Here is a 20,798-nt window from a genome sequence, read left to right as displayed (position 1 = left end):
TGTCCTCAAACTATGGTGAAGCTCTTTTTTATCAAACATCTGCAATGGCTCCTTCGCATCTCGCCTGTCCTCACACACTCCTGCCTGATTATTTAGCCAACATTAAACTCTTTCATCCAGGAGGCAGACATTTAAGGTGATTATAGGATTTCTTTCCAGGGCATAAGAACCTACAATACAATCTATCCTTTGGTGGCATCCTAATTTGAGCACATTCTCAGAACACGAATTTTAATAATTTAGATATGTATTGAAAAACCACCATACCTAAGTATTTCCTTGACATTAGCAGGAAGTCAGAAATTTAACACTGGGTTCTCCTACGGGAGCATTCTATTTGAGGCAAGTGCCCTTCATTATTATTCCAAAGTTTTTTTACACCCATTGTTTGTCTGGGCCTGGGAGCCAACTTTTATATTCAATGCATAGTGTTCTTTTTATCTTTTTAATCCCTCTGGAGCTTTTAGAATGGGACCAGGTATGTCCAGGTGCTCCCCATAGCAGAGCAATAAAGAACATTTGAGAAATTCTTCCTGTGTGTCAGACACTGGGCCAAGCACTCTATCTACCTCAATTCACTTAATCTTTGTTCCATTTTCTAGATAAAGAATACAGTCACAGAGCTTGTGAGAGCCAGAAGTGAAATTCAAACTCAGACAGTGTGGCTCTAGGGCCCTTACTTTATTCCGTATTGTTTCTCATAGCAACCTCTGCCTCCTTATATGTGAAGAATTTAGGACTTTTATATGGTGACTGCTATGAATTGTGTGCCCACTGCCCCCATTCATATGTTAACGTTCTGACCCTCAAGGTGTTGGTATTAGGAGGTGGCGCCTTTGGGAGCAGATTAGGTTTGGATGAGGTCATAAAGGCGGGGCCCCCATGATGGGATTAGTGTCCTTACAAGAGGAGACTCCAGAGACCAGAGCGCTCTCTGCCACATGAGGCTCTAGGAAGAAGGTGGCCATCTGCAAACCAGGAAGAGAGTCCTTACCGCGTACTAACAAAATCCACTAGCACCTTGATCTCTGACTTTCCAGACTCCAGAACTGTGAGAATAAATGTGTGTTGTTTAATCCACCCAGTCTATGGCATTTTGTTATATAGTAGCCCCTCCTGCCTAAGACAGTGACAATTCATCTGTCTACCTCTGATACTGATGATGTGCAGAGAAGAATAAATAATCAAGGTACCATGAAAGTAAGTAGGTAGACAATGGTCTTTAAGATCAATGTGAATATGTGTATTACAACAAATATTAAAGAATTGTGCAGAGCCAGAAAATTTGCTTGAGACAATGGAGTCCAACCCTTTTATTGAATAGAAGAAAGTAAATCCCAGAGAGCTTAAGTGACTTGCCCCATGTCACAAAGAGGTTAGTACAAGGAGTAGACAGATGGTTGTCTATTTTGTGGGGTTAGAGAAGATTATTTTCTCTCTATAAGGTAAGTGGACTCTGCTTTGAAAATAAAAAGCTCTCATTCTCATCCTACCTAGACTCAAAGTAGTAAGTACGATTCCTGTTTCATTATTCTAATGACAAGATCCCACCACTTCTGACTAGAAAAAGCCAAAATATGAGATGCAGTTGGAATCATACGATGCTAGTTAAAAATTATTTAGAAACCAACAAGTTCAGTGCTTTTTAATTTTTTTCCCTTTCTCTAGAACATAGTTAGTAGAAGTGAATCATTACAATGAGAGCTGTGACAGAAATGTTGACTATTTCTGCCATGTCTGTCTATTTATGACTTCTTCAAACTACAGTAATTGTCAGTAATAAATAGACTGTATTCAAACAGCAGGACTGATTTGTTATTCAGTATTATAACTGACTGTGAGTAGTTCATTCTTTGGTTAAATTATGCTCATCAAAAGTGAGAAAATGGGAGGAAATAAAATGCACTCCATCTATAATGATAACCTAGGGTAATCACATATTTTCTCAAGAGAAATAACGGGGAATAAACACCTTGGACACAGAATAAATAGTATGGTGTAAGACTAGAGCGGGAAGTCATGAGTGAAGATTTCCAGGGACAATCTTATCAAAAATGTCCACCTGTTTGAATTTTAGAAGCATCCACACACGGTTCCTTGAAGGCAATATTTAACTAACTCAGGCTTTCCCTTTCACCTCAGGGGAGATGAGACGTCCACGTAAACCCATGTACGTGGGCATAAATACAGTGTACATGTAAATACATGGCTTCCTTCTTCAGGTATCTGCAAAACCTGAGGCCAAGCTAAAATGTGAAGGAACACAGCATACCCAGCCACCGGACAGGTGTTCCTGAGCGTGGACCTTTCTGCTTCCAAACTACCAGTATCAACAGCTTCAGATCTAGGTCCGGCAGGCTGGCCAGGGACTTATTCTGATGAAAGAGAAGAAGTTCCTGCTCACACATGCACACTCATGCACACACACAAATACAGACACACACATACATGCAAATCCAAACCAGGAGTTGTTAGCACCACACCATGTACCCCACACCGGGCTTTGGTGTGGGGTAAATGTAAATGTGCCAACCTGCTTAGACCATAAGTATATACTTTTTATTTTTTAGAGAGTTTTTTTTTTTAATTTATTTGAGAGAGCAAGCGAGCGAGTGAGAGAGAGTGTGCACGCATGAGAGCGGGGTGGGGAGGAAGGGGAGAGGAGCGGAGGGAGAGGGACAAGCAGACTCCATGCTGATCTCAGGACCCTGAGATCATGACCTGAGCCGAAACCTAGAGTCAGACGCTTAACCGACGGAGCCACCCAGGAGTCCTAAGAATGTACTTTTTTTAGAAGCAGCTATATCCCATGTATGCCTCACACTGAGTTCAAGGTCTGCTAAAAATCAGACTTTTTTCCACCTGACCTGTAGTAAAGGTAGACCTTATCTATCTTATATATAAGCAGCTGATTTTGAATATATTTCATCTTATTGGTGCTAATCAGTCCTGAACAATTACTAAAGAACGCCCTGATTACAAAGAAATTTTGTTGAATCCCTACCGTGCACCAGCACTGAGGAATGGGGAGGCGAATGAGCACTACTATCCTGCTTTCAAGGGTGGCTCAGTGCTGAGGAGGAGAGAGAGGACGGAACTCACAGGTCATAGAGGAAGGTGATGGTAGAAGCGGGCACCCACGTGAACGGAGCATCACCTGGGAGGCCTAACCCCGGGGAGAGGGTGAGTCTGCGGCTGAGCCTGGGGCGAGCAGGGAGGGCTTCACAGCAGAGGCTGCTATTTAGCTGGGTTGTAAGAGTTAAGAAGACATGTTTTTAAGATCTTGATTCTGTTAACGTTCCTGCTTTGTATTATTTGCGAGGCTCACGAACACACTTTCTGTTTTGGCCAGTCAGGAAATGACTGAAGACCACTTGGGCTACAGGGCCTGACCTCCGATAGCTTTTCCTCCAGGCAGCTGTGTGAGCAACCCTTTAAAATGACAAACTAGGATCACATTATGCCACAGTTCAAATCCCTCCAAGACTTCCCAACTAATCCAGCTTAAATGTGACTAACAGCATCTGGAATGCCTTCTCCCAGCTCGGATGCATCTCCTCCCACTCTCCTCTCTCCCCCTCCCTTCGTTCCAGTCAACAGACGGGCCATGCTCCCACCTCCAGGCCATCGCCCCCCATTCCCTCTGCCTGGAACTCTCTTCCCCAAACGTAGTCTCTTGGTTAACACAGGACTTCTCTCAGAGAGATGCTTCTTGATGACCCAGTCTAATTAACACCCCTGCCCCAGCCTCTACTCTCTATCCCCTTCGACTGCCTGCTTTTTCTTCATGGCCTCGCCCAGCATCTGGCACAGTCCTGACTTATTTTCTGTCTACCCTGGGCCCCCACAAAATGGAACTTCGTGAGAGCGGCAAGGGTATGTTTTGTTCTCCGATTTCTCCCCCGTGTTTGGAACGGGAGCATCTGGAACATAGTGGGTTGTCAATAGCCACTTGTCGAAAGAATGACCTAATAGACAATGCAATTGGAGCATTTCTTCATTGAACATAAGCTGCCTGGTGACACAACTAGTGAGACTCGGCAGCCACTTGGAGAGATTGCTGGGCTGGCCACGACTGACCTCATCCCTGGTCAGGATTGAGAGTCAGTCAGCGCACCAATGGATTTGACCATGGGGTTGAGAGAGAGAGAGAGAGAAGTACAGACATCCCATGAAGAATTTCTTCGAATGGCAATTGTTACAGGCAGTCAGAAGCAGTTGCATGTTTATTTTTGTATAAAAATTCAATCTCACTGATCGGATCACTTCCCGCTCCTGTTTATTCAGACCATTTTCCTGGGAAAGTTAATTTGAACCCGAGGAAGGGTATCAGTGCTTTTCAATGTCTAGCTTCTCTCTATTAAAACACAGTTTCAGTATAACACAATGAAAGGGTCCATTGTCGTGAAATTTATTTATTTATTTATTTACTTGCAGGTTTCCTTTTACTTCATGCTACAAAGATTTAAAAACCATAGTGAAGGAATACATTCAATTTTGACCTGTCTCTGCTTTTGCGTCTTGGGCATTAACTGGGAATTATATGAAGACATAGAACAGAGGAGAAAGTGAGGCTGTATATTGGGAAACATTTCTCAACCTGCCCAGGCAGATCCTGAGCACAGATCCCCAGGGAGCCAGTGAAAACCTCCTTCTTGAGGTCATATACATCCAGACTGCTCCAGATACTTGAGATTTTACTGGAGGGAATAATGCTGTCTGGGCCCCTGAAGGCACAGGGATGGGGAGGGGTGAGTATGATCTAACAGGCTGTTCCCTTTCGTAATGGGTATTGATTGATGCCAAGATAATACCCAAAGCAAGTCCAGTCCACGGGAAAAAAACCCTACACAATAAACAGCCAACAATTTAGAAGCCAAAGGCAAAGATCGGAAGCCTGAATATCTGCAGGCTTCTTCTTCTTCTTCTTCCTTTTTATTTTTTTTTAGATTTTTATTTATTTATTTGAGAAAGAGAGAGAGAGAGCGTGAGAGAGTATGAGCAGTGGGGTGGGGCAGAGGGAAAGGGAGAGGGAGAAGCACATTCCCCGCGGAGCAGGGAGCCTGACGCGGGGCTCGATCCTGGGACCCTGAGATCAGGACCTGAGCCGAAGGCAGACTCTTAGCCGACTGAGCCCCCCAGGTGCCCCTATTTGTAGGCTTCTTAATGTCATCTCTTTCTATCTATCATAAAGCACAATATTTCTCTTGTGACCCACCAGTTGCTGTTGACGCAGTTTTGCCTGCAGCAGTAAGGGCGGCGGGCGGGGGGGCTGTGTCACTCCGTGCCCACTGAGCATGCCTACCTTCACGTGTCCTCTTCTATGTACGCCGGTTCCTTACAGGGACAGATAAGCAAAATGTGCTCGGTGTCCGAATGCACAGGGATACACAAAATGAAGGGAATGAAGACACCCAGAAGCACCACCAAGCCCTGGATGCCTTTAGAAGAGAGAAACAGGTAGCTGCCATAGGGTCACTCCAGGAATCCCCATCTTTATTCCTACTTATTGGATCTCCCACCTTTCCAAAGAAGGTGGCAGCATGGTCAAATGATCCCAAGTCCAGAGTTCCACATAAATCTCTAAGATTTCTATTTAGACGTAAGCCCAACATCATTGTTCGCCCTCCAGCACAGAAAACCATCTAGTCAGAAAGACCAATTCTATGAGAGTGGAAAGTCTCCTAGAACCTGGTGGTCTTAGAGCATTCGGGCTGCTATAACAGAATACCACAGACTGGGTGGCTTACGAACAAAAGAAATTTAGTCTTCACAGTTCTGGAGGCTGGCAGTCCAAGATCAGGGTGCCGGCATGGTTGGGTCCTGGTGAGACCCCTCTTCTGGGCTGAAGACAGCCAACTTCACGCTATGTCCTCACATGGCAGAAAGGGCAAGGGAACTTTCTGGTGTCTCTTTTATGAGGGCACTAATCCCACTCACAAGGGCTCCCCCCCTTCATGACCTAACACCTCCCAAAGGCCCCGCCTCCTACTATCATCACTTTGAGGACTAGGTTTCAACATATGAATTCTGGGGTGCAGTGCGGGGGGAGATGCAAACATTCAGACCATAACACTAGCCTTACCCTAAATTCATGTCTGCCCGTGAATTTCCGCCTGAATTTTTACAGCATAGTAAATCATATACTGGTAGCTATTTTTTTCTCATACCACTCAAAAAGTAAAAATTTTGAATGTCAGTGGGGTTCAGTTGGGTTCTTCTGTTTACCTGGACACAAGTATCACAAGGAGCAGCAAAATATTTTAAAAAGAGCCAAGAAATATCCTCCGCAGCAGGAAAGGATCAGGAAAAGTTATTTCCATTCGGCTGTCTTCTTTTACAAGTGGAGCTAACATGATCATGACGCAGAGACTATAAATTCTATACATGTGGACAGACTGTCAGTACAAAAAAGAAGGCTGTAATCTCATAACAACATATGGAAAGTGAACACAATTTGATCTTTAAATTTTAAAATAGTTGGCAGTGCTTGAAATTCCAGAAACTTAAGTTCTTTGGGAACATGTAAGTTAAGCCGGAGATCCTAAGAAGTGAAATTCATTTTTTTCTCTAGTATCATTTTTAGAGTCCATTTTAAGAGTTTGGCTGAATTTATATTCAGGATTTAAAATTATAGCTCAATGATCTATTTTTAAAAGTAGAAGTTCAGCTGGAAGGAAAAGGATGGTTATACTTAATGTATCTTTAGCTGCTTTCACAACTGAGTTTTTCTCTTCTACTTAAAAACAAAACAAAACCCTGAACTGTGGATTCTAATCAATGAAAATTGAATTCTTTGCACAAGTATTTGAATTGGCATTTATATCTTGGGCTTGAGGCAAATGATCTAAATGCCCAGTTTTTGAAAAAAACTTGTGGAATTAAAAAAATAAAGACTCTTTCTAGAGGACAAGCAGCAGTTCGGTTTTTGTTCTCTTGGGTTTGTTTGTTTGTTTGTTTGTTTGTTTGTTTTAGTGGCTCCAATTCATTTCTTTTTACATTCAGTGATAAATAGGGATTAGATAGTCTCCTGAATAGCCTGCTCCGTGATTTCCGCAGCAGCAAGGCTGGCTAAGTGTTGGGGCACAGGGGGTCCCGCGGGGATGATGCCCCACCCCCGCCCGTCCACCCAGGGCTGAAGGACCCACTGGACACTCAGCCAGCACCCGGGAGGATACAAGTCATGGAGGACTTTCTCCACTTTCCCTTTTCCTCTTCTACCTTCTCAGAGACGTGCGACAGAATAACGAGAAGCAGGAGGGCCTGCTTGGAATAATGGTCCGTGGAGTTTTTAATTTAGCCTCCGGTTTGTTCCAAACATGATCGAGCATTTGGTGGCATGTTAGAGTTAGTCTGAAAGCAACCGGACATGCTCGGGATCCTTTCCTTCCCGTGCCAAGCCATCCTGCTATTCTCACATTTTCTTTCCTTATTATTTGTAGACATGTTTGGCTGCCCAGCAAGCTACAAATTATTGGTGCGGAGGCAGCCCGCAGCAATTTTTTATTTTTAAATGAGGTTACCGCTTGACGTACAAAATGTAAATTTTCCGTAATCATACAGAGACAGTGGCAGCCCATGCTTCACAATTTGTGCAGATGGACGATCAGCAGACGGGCTGACAGACTCCCTCATGCGTTCTCCATGACGGGCTCTTGCCTAAGACCATCCTCAGTGATGGGGACAGGTGCTTCCCTGGAGGCCCTCGGGGGAGGCTGGGGCTGGGCCTGGAGGCCCCTTGGCATCAAGCCCACCCATATCTATGGTCACCTGTTCATGGGAGTGATGCTCCTTCAAGGTTTTCAATGGCCCAGTCTGGTGGGAAGAAGTGTTGGGCACTTCCAGAGTGAAGACCAATATAGGAACATGAGAACTGCAGTCTTTGGAAGGGGAACCTGGATCACATGATGTAACTGGCCCATAGCCTGATCCTGCTACCTGAACTAAAGAGGGGAGAGGAGCAGAGCTCCCCAAAGCTGGAGGATATGGGCACGAAGGCATTCATTCCCAAGTGGGAACTTACACACACTTTTTATAATTTCCATATTTATATTCTCTGTAGGCAAAAATGGTGGGAAGTTCTAGGAAAGAGGCAGGATCTGGGGTCAGCCTCTGTGGGTGTGAGTCTTGGCCCCATGCTGCTTACTGGCTGTACGATGGGGCAAATTAAGTTACCTGTTCTGTGCCTCAGTTTGCTCATCTATTAAAGGGGGACAACATCTGCTCATAAGGCTGTCATGAGGATTGAATGAGATCTTCCATGAGAACCGTACAGACCAGAGCCTGGTACATAAAAAGCATGCAATACATATACACGTTAGCTGAAATGACTATAAGTGTTATTATTCCATGCCAACACATACAGTGAGAATTCATCCTTTTTTTCTCGAGCAAAATCCTTGGAATATCAGGGAAGAAGAGTTATATCAGATAATACAGCATCTCCAAATCAGTAAGAAGACAGAGAGGACTTCACTGGTGCCCAGAGCTATGTGTGTGTGGAGTGTTTCCAGTGAAAATTCCAGGAGGCTAAGTCAGGTAAGGCGCTACCTCCCTTACTCATCATAGCCTCCTTCGAGCAGAGACAGTCCTCTGGATTTGGTGGCTTGTGCAGCTCTGGCTGAGAACTGTAATAAAGAGGTGATGAGTGACAAGAGTGTAGGCTCCTGCCACTATCTGACTGCTCGGGTAAGAGTCTGATAATGCTGGTCCTATGCTAGATAAGCCACAGGGGTTTCTTGTCCTGTGTGAGCCTTCCAAGGAATGAGAAAGGAAGCCGGTTGGTGCCTGTGGAGGCTGGCAAATGGCCTGTGGATGGTGTTTCAACGAGGGACGGTTTGTTCCTATGGTGTACAAGACGATTCTCTCTAATCTACTAGAAAATCCAGTCACAAGCAAAGAGAGTCACTACCAGACAGTTCCAAAAGTGCTGGGGGAAAGAGGCAGATAAGGGGATTCCAGCTTTAGAGAATCATGCCGTTTAAGCAAAAGAAGACTTAAATAGAAACATAACAGCGCAGAGTTAATAATAAGGTAAATGGGCCCTTTAATTGCCACAGAATCCCAGAGCAGATATTCTTCACCTAGAAAATACATTCCTGGGGAAGCTTTCTCACATTTTAACCTTTGACCCCAGGTGTGATGGAGCCTAGTAGAGGTCAGCGAGGAGAAGGGGATGGAGGTAATCCAGTTCATTGATTTGTTGGCAGGAAAGGGGCTAACTCTGGACAGACTGGCGAGTTGCTCAGGCGGCAGAGCTAAATCACAGCCAAGGCAGGACTAGAATCCAGAGCACTTGGCCTCTCACTCTGGGCCTTCTATACAACCCCTTGTCTCCACGTGACCCTTCAGGACCGGCATAGATCCAGCCAAGGGTGAGCTTCATCCCAGGACTAACCAAATCCATTTTTCCTCCCCACTTTTGTGCATTGTTGCACCCTTAGGATCCTTTACGATGGCTCTGGTTACTGATTAATTCCTCTGCATCCCTCACATTTCAGAGCTCAGACTTCACCACATCATTCCCTGGGAGTGTTGGTGGGATGCTCCTCTCCCCGTGCTTCTAAAACCCCCATCATCCCTCCATCACCACATATCTCACACCTGTTATGACTGCCTGTGCCTGAGGGAGAAAATTGAAAAAAAGCAGCTACACAGAAACATAAAGATCCAGAATTAAGAAACAATAAGGCAAACCTTGTGCACTGCTGGTGGGAATGTAATTGGTGTAGCCACTATGGAAAACAGTACGGAGATTCCTCAAAAAATTAAAAATAGAACTACCCTATGATCCAGCAATTCCACTTCTAGGTATTTATTCCAAGGAAAGGAAAACACAGGCTGGGAAAGATATCTGCACCACCCCCCCCCCACTATGTTCCCTGAAGCATTATTTACAATAGCCAAGATGTGGAAATGACCTAAATGTGCATCAATGCATGAACGGATAAAGGAAAGGTGGCATACACACACACACACACACACACACAGACACACACACACACACACACAATGGAATATTATTCAGCCATAAAAAGAAGGAAGTCTTGCCATTACAACTACGCGGATGGACCTTGAGGGCATTTTGCTAAGTGAAATGAGAAAGACAAATGCTGTATGATCTCACGGATATGTGGCATCTAAAGAAAGATACATAAATAAATAACCCAACTCACAGGTCCAGGTTGTCCGAGGCAGGGGGTGGGGGTGGGAGCGAATGAGTGGAGGTGGTCACATGTCCACACTTCCAGTTATAAGGTACGTAAGTCCCGAGGGCTGGTGACCACAGTCAGTAATACTGTATTGAATATTTGAAAGTTGCTGCAAGCACAAATCACAAAAGGTCTCATCCCAACAAAAAATTTTTGAAATTATATGTGGTGAGGCTGTTAACCAGACTTGATGCAGTGATTATTTTGCAATAGGTACAGATTAGAATCATTATATTGTACCCCAGAAATGAACATTGTTATATGTCAATTATATCTCAGTTTATTAAACAAAATTTTAAAAAAATTATATCTCAATGTAAAAAGATGAGGTAAATGGCCTCTTTTCCCCATAGAATTGTAGAGAGGTGGTTCCTAAGTCAAACTCAAACTAGTGTTTCCCTTTGGAAAACCTTTTTGTTGGGGTTTCCCCCACAAACCCTAAGTTTTATAAAAGCAGCAACCTGGTTCCTCTCCTGTTGCCCTGGGTTTCCTTCCTGGGCACACAGAAGATGCTCGACAAAGGTTTGTTTAATGGAAGCTGAATGAGTGCATTCATTTTTTTTTTAAAGATTTTATTCATTTATTTGAGAGAATGAGAGAGAGAGAGCACGAGAGGGAAGAGGGTCAGAGGGAGAAGCAGACTCCCCGCTGAGCAGCGAGCCTGACGCGGGACTCGATCCCGGGACTCCAGGATCATGACTGGAGCCGAAGGCAGTCGCTTAACCAACTGAGCCACCCAGGCGCCCTGAATGAATGCATTCATTATAATTAATAAGAATCAGTCCTGTCATCCCCGTAGCTTCTCTTCTTCAAGCTAAACATCTCCGTTTTTTTGTTTCTCATGGTTTCCAGAATCTTCATCACCTGAATGCCTCTTCTGTGCCAATTACAGGTTCTTCAAGCTCTGCTGAGCTGGTGGCTCTGTAAGGCGACACCATGCTCCAAACAGAGCAGGCTGGCCAGTCCGATTCATTCCTCCCGTGAGCTGGTCCCTGTGTTTCTATGAACAAGACTGAAGCTCGCATTGGCTCCCTTAACCGCCGGACACCACTTTCGGATCATCTGAACATAGACTCATCTAAGCCCACCATGTATTTTTAGAAAGAGCTGCTCTAAAGAACTTACAGTCTATCCGGAGAAGTTAAGAACAACAATAAAGTGACAGTGGAATATACATTGCAATAGACACGTGTGTGAATGCGGAAAAAGGAATTGATTTTATTCACTGTAATTACAAAACCATTTTGACTACATTTAGAAGAGTGAAGGGCTTCTAAATTATGTACGTACTAGAAGTCATACTCGAAACTGAACTGGGAGGTACTAAGGCTGAGTATAGGAACCAGATAGTCCCTTACTTTTTTAAAGTCAGATTTGTCCACATTTAAATTTTTCCCTCCCAGTTTTTCATTGTAAGGAGACGTTTGGTTGTTTTGCTGGTATTTTCATTAATCACGGCCAATGACTGCCTGTCTCCTGTGTCTGTTTCCCTGGTGGTCCTTGGGGCACAGATAGAGAAGACCTGGCATCCCCAAGGACCTGGGCAACAGATGAGGTGGTCAGGGAGGGGGAGGCAGGTGGTGAAACAGATGGAGAGGAGAGGCTCATTTCTGTGGACCATCAGGCAAGCCCAACCCTGGGAGTAACTGAGCAAAATATAGAAACATCACCAGTGTAACTGTGTGGGGAAATATAGCATCCTTGACAGCTCGATAACTATTATGCAGAAAATAGCAACACCCAGAATCATCCAAGGTTGTAAAGAAACATTAAAACCATTATGAATGAAGATCTAAAAAGATGTGATCAAAAAAAGTACTACAGGATTTGGCAAGCACCTGGATGCGAGGTTAATTAAATTTTCACACTTTGGAAAAAATATATGAGTTCTATGCCTAAAAACCACTGACGACGACAGCTTTGAGGGTGGTGAGAAATATCGGAGGGGGGCTGAGGAGGGCTGGAAAGAGCTTAGTTTTATGACGCATTTATTTTATTATATCTAAATCAAATGATTGCTAGAACAAGGAGCAGATTCTAGCAAGGTGTCGCGATCTAGTTTCTAATCACGCTAGTCAGCAGAACAGAGAAAACCATTCGTTTCAACATCTGGACATAGGAATTTGGAGAAAAGTCTGAATTCTTTCCCTCAAAGATCTAGGGATCTACTTGAATATATTCATTTAATTGCTGGATACATAGGCTTGATTTTATAGCTGGAAAAACAGGGTTCTAAAAGTGTCCTTGCCATCCACTTAAATTTTTTTTTTTTTAATTGGAGAAGTTGACTGTTCTTTAATGTTCATTGACCAAAGGGCAGAGGGAAACCGGTTTTGCAGGGCATCCCACTTGGTCTGTGTTGGTAAATATGGAAGCTTCCTCAGAGTCTGTGCTCTTTCACTACACACTAGCTGAAATAAAATGCTCAGTCGCTTTGCTCTCAGTGACTTGCAGAACATTTTTACGTCGCGTTAGCTTACAATGTTAAATAGTAGTGTTTTCTTCCAGATAAACTAGAAATGGACCAAGGGCCAATTACCTTTTTAAAAATTCGTTATCAGGTTATGAGGAGGACCGTGTAAACTCAAGACTAGAAGAGCAGCCCTCATTCCGGAAGTGATATCAAATCGTTGATGATATTCAAGAAAATCCCAGGATGATCTCCATGCAGTGCGCCGAGTAGAATAGTTTTATATAAAGTGTGCCATATTTTCTAGAGACTGGGCAAAAGCAAGTTTCTCGTCTCTGATATTTATTTTTCAGTGGTGAAGTCCAGCGAAGCCCAGTCAGTAGACAAGAGCCCTGGGAGCCCTTTCGTGAGCGCCCCCTACTGCCAGGAGCTGTGTCCCCATGGATCTTCCCACAGAGCGCCCGATTGTTGATTCTCACACCAACTAGGCCCACTCCGCTACTGTTATACTCCTTCTTACAGACCTGAAACTGAGGCTTAGGGAGGTCCACAGAGTCCCTAAAGATATGTGTCTTTTCAGTGGAAAAAACATGACTCAAACCCAAGTCCGTCTGCCTCTGGGATCCATGTACTTCCCATTATAACAGGTTGTCCTGACAACGATGTTTGCCTTTTCTCTGCCCCCGTGACCTGCCACAGAAGATTTGTGTAAATAAGGGGAAATGTGTTTGCACAAGAAGCAGTTCTTCACATTCTCCTTTGTTCAAGCTGCTGGGTTAGACACTGTGAACAAAATATAAGGAAATAGGTATCATTCCTATCCTGAAGGGGCTAGTACACAGATGTACACATCCAGGAAAGCATCACAGAAGGATCAGCGTAGGAGCTTAGTGGAAAATCAAGAGCTTCTGGACTCCTTATTTCTGGCAGGACAGTAGTCACTGGTTGAAGTCACCGAGGGGTGGTGACATGGCAAGAATGGCCCAGAGCTAGAAAGTCTGAGGACCCATTGGGGCTCCTTGGCCCAGGCTCTGACTCACTTTGGTGGACTGAGATGGCTCTTCATTGTAAATGCTGAGATGAGCCAAAGATGCGTGGGTTGCTTTGAGTCCCAAAGATCTAAGCGTCTACGTTCTACTTTGATTAAGAAAAATCTTTCTCATTTTGTTATGCTCTCATCACTTACGCAGCACACTCATGTGTTAACTAAGGTTTTCCCCTTAAATGAATTGTTTTGACGTTTCTTTGTGCTGCATCTGATCCATTTAATAAACACTGCAGAGGTCTCTGTCACCAGTGACTAGACAGGCACCGATGGCATTTTGGATGGGCTAGCCACAGGAGCCTTTGGTTCTCAGCCAGATGGGAAGACTCCTGATGGCAAAAGGGAGGTTGAAAAAGTCCTCCAGGGGTGACATTTTTGCAAACCTTTTGGCGAGTAACCCTCTTTACTCTCTGCAAAGCATCAAATGCTTGCCATCCCCAGAAGCGATGTGTCTTTGGAGAGAGGAAAGAATAACTCCCATTTTGATAATAGCAAATCTCAGTTGGGTTGTAAAGGAGCTCCTCCTGTGATTACAGAGATGCTTCCAGCAAGATCTGAGATAATTGACCCCATGGAGAATGCACGTAGGGAAGCAGAAAGGGGAGAGAGCTTTAGGGTCACTCTCTGAACAATGAAAGCCAACACTACAACCCTTCCCCCCACAACCCAGTGCCAAGCCTTTCAATGTCCTACTTATAGTTAGGGTGCTGTTCCTTTACTTGTGGTCATGGATGAGGAGGGGTGTCTTTCAGGTTTAGACCTGCTTCGAATTGAATAGCAAATTATCAGGCTCTCTTATGTTCAGGATGCTTTTTGGTTAACTGTGGTAGTGACGTTCATTATCTTCTGTGAGCCATACTCCAAGGCCCTTTGGGCATCGGTGCTTATAAATTAATATTTATGATGAAGATTAATAAAACTGAAATAAAAAAGGGGACTTAAAATTAAAATTTAAAAAGCTCTTCAATCTGTAACTCCATTTCCAGCAACAGGGATGGAAGAGCAGTTAGTATCATGCGTGTTCTGAAACATTTATCGGGAGGCAAATCTCTTATTTGTAACCATTATATTCTGTTATGAATGATCCACTAATCTCTCAATTTCATTCTCCAGTGTTTCTCATTTAAGCATATTCTTTCTTCCCTTGTACGCCTACTTCATCATTAAAGAAGGAAAAAAGCCTCTCGTGAAATAATTTACTTTTCTCTCATCCTCTTGTGTTCTTGCATGCTTTTCTGTTTATGCTTTTGTTCAATGTGAAAGAAACCAAACGAGAAGTTTGAAAAAAAGACTTGAAGGAAATTCCATTCTATTTACCCACCCCTCCCTAAACCACCCACTACAGATAGCCTTGTAATTTAATTTTTAAAGATTTTCGGAGGGGCACTGAATATCTGTCATTAGTAACTCATCTCAATATTTGAAAGTTTTTTTTTTCTTGTGTTCAGAAATCACTCCTGGGGTGGTTTTAATGTACTACCTTTTGCTCTGTTCTTAGAAAGTCTCAATAAATCATGATGACATATTCAGACAGCACACATTGGGTTAAGTCTTGGCAAAGCTTTGTAGCGGCCACAGAGGAGTTAACAGTGATTCTCAGCAAGCGGTGCTGGGGGGGAGAATTTGCCCTCCCTCCCCTCCCCCCTCGCCCCCCTCCCCCACACCAGGGGACATTTGTCAACACCTGGAGACATTTTTAATCTCTACAACCTGAGAAGGGCTGCTGGCATCTGGCGGGTAGGAGCCAGGGGTGCTGCTAAACATCCTCCAGTGCTCAGGACAGCCCCTGTGACAAAAAATGATCTGGAATGACATGCCAGTATCGCCCAGGTTGAGAAGGCCCCGGTTAGGAGGAAATGGGGGCCACATGAGAAAGCAAGGCCCCCGAAACAGCTGTGGGGAATTAGACCCCAGTATCGACTTCGTGGTTCCAATTGTCCAGAGTCTCATGGGATTAATCAATGTGGAGGGAGATTAGGGAGCGCAACCGCCCTGGAGATCGCTTGAGGTTTTGAAAATTATTAACCACATGATTTTAGTTATATTTTGATTTTATTTCCCATTTTATCATGAGATTACCAACTCAATTTGCCTTTATTTTTCATCAGGTAAAAAGCTGTAATTCATTATCTGGGAATTCTAATTTTTCAGGAAACATTTTGGCTTGGCCAGCTTCACTGTCAGCCTCTTGATAGGCTTCCCCGGCATAATAAGTGTGATTTATTTGTCATATAAACTTCTGGCTGGTTAGTTCCTGGCATTGACTTGAGAAACTGCCACATTCTGGGGGAGCTGTACTTTCCCAACATTAATGTGAGAGCTTGAATGTTTTCTTCTCCTCCAGAAAAATGCCTATGTGTCAAATGTCAACAATATAAAAGTATTCCTAATTTCATAGCAGGCATGACTAAATATAGAATGGAACAAACTCCAATGACTTTGTGGAGCCAAAAACAACAAGATTCATCTACAGGGCTGCAAAGTGACTGTCTTGCCTGACAACTTCCAAATGTGCAACATGTCTTTTCAACAGGATGGCCACAAGGGAAGTCGATATAGAGCCCACGTTCAAGCAGATTTCCCACCTTAGCAGCAAAAAGTGTTTCCCATCTTATCACCTTGGTTGGAAACAAAGGTCCAATGTCCGGACAGAGAAGGGAAGTACTTTGTAAACTGTAGAGGGATACACACTTGTAAGACTCATCCATGTGTTAATTTCCAACGTGTTAAAAAGCAAACAATGTAGCCCTGTGACGGAAATAAATAGGGGAAAACTACTTGATACTTGCTCAAGTCCTGTCCACCACAAGGCTTTTGGCCCCATGAGTTAGAAAGAGAGAAATGTTACTACCACTCCCGTTTACTTGGTGAAGCTGAAGGAGTTTGTGCAATATCCTTCCTTCCCTGGAGGGTCTGACACTGTTTCATTCAGAGCAGTGTCAACTCAGGCCAAGGTCCTGGGTTGACTCCTCGGATGGGCAGTCAGCTTCTTCAAGTCCTATGACCAAAGCCCGCCCTCTTAGCCTTCCCTAGATGTCCGTTTGAGAATATGCAAACTGCCATAATTGGAAGGCACAAGATGTGGGATCATTCCTACTGGTCCACTTCCAAGAAAGGCCATCCTACAGTGTAACATTGATTTCATAGTCAAAAGATAGGAGCCTTTAAATTTAATGTGGTGCCATATATGTCATCATTTCTTGTTCCATTAAAAAAAATGTGTCCTTGTGTTAAAATTAGATTTCTGTGAAATGTCCATTTATTGGCCTGGGAACATTTCTCTTTCTCAACCCGGATACTGTGAGTCTGGAGGAGGAAAGGCTCCGTCTCTCCTTTTTTGCACTGTGTTGGAGAACAGCATCCAGATGGGGCCTATCCATCTTGCCTCTCCAAGAGCCTGACCTTGTTACCTTATCCATAGACTCGTGGAAGGTTACCGCTCAGGAAGACTGTGGGCCAGAGTGGGTAAGTGTGTCAGTGATTACATAGGCAGCCAGTGGCCAAGTTTCCATCGGCCTTCTACTCTACACTGCCACTGATTACAAAGCAAGGGAGCAGGATGGACCTGCAGGAAGGATGGAGAAGGAGACCAAAAACCTGAAATTCCAGTGTCTAAGAACCATGGGACTCTTAAGAACCCAATTTTGTTGAATATGAAGTGTGGATGGAAAAGGAAACATATAGCTCGGCTTTCTCAAAAAAAAAAAAGGCACACTAAAGAATATGAAGACTCAAAAAACAAAATTAAAGTAAAACATGAGGGGAGAATTTCAGGTGGTAGACCCCTGACAGGTTACCCAGGGGAGGCTTTCTACTACCTAGAAGCTCAGGCTGGTAGAATTATAGCAAGGATGTGTGCTTGTCCTTTGGGGAAGGTCACCACAAGCTCATAACTGCCCCTGGAATAGAATGAGCCCTCTCCTACTACACTGATAGAATTAGTGTTTCCCTGGCCTGGAACCTCCCTGTTTCTGGGAGGCTCCCACATGAGGGGAACCAAGTGGTAGACAAAGGGTGATGCCAGAAAAGGTTTGAGGTGTTCCAGAACCATGACCCAAACTTGATGTGGGTCCCTGGAGACACCAGATCCTGTTCCAGGGCCATCAGAATGCGTGCACTCAAGATGAAGACCAGAGATGTGACAGGAAGGGGCAGAGAGGGGCCCGGCATGCCCAGCATGCACCCTTAGCTTGTTCAGGTGAGCTGCCAGTGAAGCCTGCAGAGCTCAAGGCAGGGGCCTGGGATCTCCAGGTCAGCAATGTGACCTCCGTTCTGGGTCGTATTAAATTTTCATCACTGTATCTCTGTGATGGAGGAACTCTGTCCTTTCTGATGGGGGTAACCCTCTCTGAAAACTGTTCTGTGACAGGGTAAATGAGTCAGAAAGTTTCTGATTCAGCCACAAATGAAACTGGGAAAGTCTCATAAAAAGGCACTGATGAGTTGTCCCTTTCATTCCCGGGGCTGTCTTGACTTCTCCAACATGGTGGCGGCAGCGCTGGGCCCCTGTGCTCTTTTTGGGAGAGCAGACTTACTCAGGTGGAACTCTACGAACAAAGGCAGCATTCTCGTCTGAAAGACAAGTCCATCCTGAAGGCATCTGAAAAAGTCACGGAGCTATGGCTACCAAGGCTTCCCAGGGCTGGCTGAGGGCTGGCCTGGATTTCTGCTCTTAGAACAGTATTCAGGACATACAGTGCTATAGAGGGATGCTGTGCCCCAACCCCACATCGTATGTTAAAAACTTGCCCCCCAGTTGATGGAGTTTGGAGGTGATTAGGTCCTGGGGCAGACACCCTCCAGAATGGGATTAGTGCTCTTCCACCCTTGGGATGATGCAGAAGGAAGTGTTCCATGAGCCAGGAAAGGGCTCTCACCACACATGGCATCTGCAGACACCTTGATCTTGGACTTCCTAGCTGCCAGAAGTGTGAGAAGTAAACTTCTGCTGTTAGTAAGCTACCCAGGCTGTGGTATTTTGTTATAGCAGCCCGAACGGACGAAGACATACAGCTTGAATTTTTCTGACCAAGATGCCTAGAAAAGGTGTGAATGAATTGTTTCACACCTGTTTTACAAAGATCTCTGAATTTTGTGCAAAAACAGAGAGCTTCTTCCCAGATGGCCAAGAAATGGTTAAGAAAGTTCTCTTCTGCTTTTATCTTCCTTGAGAGAAACAAGATGTGGTGTGGCTTATGTCATAAAATGTCTGATCATTTGGGGGTCGTGGATTTCATGAATTATAAAATGCTGTTAAGTCATTCTAAAACTATGGGTTATATGTTTCATATGGAAAATTTCTATGACATTTGCAAATAACTGTGCTTTTTCACATGGCAAAATGTCCAGGAGACCACAAAAGCCCACCCTAACTTTAAAAAATATATATATATATACATAGAATGTAATATATATTAAATTATATTTAAATATATAATTTAAATTTATAGAAACATAAATTTATATCCATTATTTAAATTTAAATATATATATATTTTTAAAGATTTTATTTATTTATTTGACAGAGAGACAGTGAGAGAGGGAGCACAAGCAGGGTGAGTGGGAGAGGGAGAAGCAGGCTTCCCGCTGAGCAGGGAGCCCGATGCGGGGCTCAATCCCAGGACTCCGGGATCATAACCTGAGCCGAAATCAAGAGTCAGACGCTCAACCAACTTGAGCCACTCAGGCGCCCTGAAGCCAACCCTAATTTTTGATCAAAATAGTTAATTTGGTGAAAATAGACCTAAATCAAAAGTAATGTTTTATGTATAACCATAAGCCAATAATTTTTATTCTTTTCAGATAATACAGAAGCCAATGATCTGTCTTTAAAAGTGCCTGACATGGAAGAAGGTTGGCATTTATGGGTTAAACTGCTGTTGAAAGTCTGATTCAGAAGAGGCTTGAGCAGGGGGTCCTGCTATGGTGGGAAGAAAAGCACACTCCATATGGCAGTGAGAGGATATGGTCATAAATAACTTGAGCATACGTGAGAACACTCAAATCTCAAATGTTCCTTCCACCTAGAGACAACAGAATTAAAGAGCTGGAGAAACCAGAAGAGGCCATCTGGCCAGGACCTCCCTTCAGACAGGTGAACACTGAAACCATCAGGGTGGTCTGTTTATTCTTGGGGATCTTTTATGAGATGGGGACCACACACCCGTTAGGGTCTGACAGAGCATGACACTATTTGGTCTGCTTCATGTTCAAGGTGTTTTCCCTGGTTAGACAGAAAACCCCTGTTGCTATGTTTGTAGCTGTTTCTGGAGACCAACGCTGCCTCGGTTGCTGACTAATGGCTTCTCTGTAAGACGGGAAGGGTTAATAAATGCACGCTGATGATGTGCTTTCTCTGCCTGTGCATGCAGCAACCACAGGAAGCCACCCCTATCCTTCCAATGAAGACCATTGACTCTCTGAGTCTTTGTGAGACCCAGTCTGATGAGGACAGTCCTGGGGTATGCATCTCATTGTGGGGAGGTCAGCATTATCAGGTGGGGCCATGATTATGTGATGTCATGTGAGTGGGGATCGGCACTGGCCTTACCCTGTGTCCCCCTCCATGCCTCTTCACCAGCAATGGTGCAGTGGGAATAATGGAGAAATACACCTGAACTGGCGGGGAGTTTGGAAGGCACCAGGCTGCCCTAACCCCAAACCTAGAACCAACAGACCAGATGTAGAGTGAAGTAGACGACGGAGCAAAAAGAAAAGCATTTCTCGAGTGGGTCTGGTGAAAACTGCCAAGTCTGTGTCTTAAATACTTTCTCTTCAGTAAAATTTTTATCTGTTACCTCAGGATGATGAGGTCTGTGTGGTTAGTCTCCTTCTAAACATGACGAGTCCAGCTGCTTGGTTTGGTCATAAGACTTTTTTTTAAGGCAATGGTGAATTTTTAATAGGTTCCTTTCTTCTCTTTCCCTCCTACAGCAGACCTGGGAAAGGAACTTAAAACCAGAACACTATCAAATCCTTTATGAAACATTTGGGGCTAATTACCCTTGCTGGAAGTCTCAGGATTTTTTTCTTTGCTCCCCCTCCCCCTTTCATTTTAACGGAACACAGTTCAAGTCTCATAAATGCTTAAATATGTAGTCGTAAAGTTTGAGATGTCTCACGGGCACCGCTG

General features: G+C 44.1%; 1 protein-coding gene and 1 long non-coding RNA gene across 4 annotated transcripts in view; one reads left to right on the top strand and one right to left on the bottom strand.

Annotated features, from left to right (window-relative positions):
* Positions 1-20,798, bottom strand: part of FRMD4A (FERM domain containing 4A) — a 595,336-nt gene that overhangs the window by 231,030 nt on the left and 343,508 nt on the right. The gene's annotated exons all lie outside the window — the stretch shown is intronic.
* Positions 16,504-20,102, top strand: LOC141370485 (uncharacterized). The gene is made up of 3 exons (XR_012374542.1): positions 16,504-17,131; positions 19,469-19,760; positions 19,881-20,102. It is a non-coding gene; the product is annotated as an uncharacterized lncRNA (long non-coding RNA).

The sequence above is a fragment of the Callorhinus ursinus genome, unplaced genomic scaffold (genome assembly GCF_003265705.2).
Source record: "Callorhinus ursinus isolate GAN/ISIS: 27379988/994484 unplaced genomic scaffold, GSC_fseal_2.0 scaffold36, whole genome shotgun sequence".
NCBI lineage: Eukaryota > Metazoa > Chordata > Mammalia > Carnivora > Otariidae > Callorhinus > Callorhinus ursinus.
The sequence above is the reverse complement of the archived record's forward strand: the minus strand, read 5'-3'. Positions and strand labels throughout refer to the sequence as shown.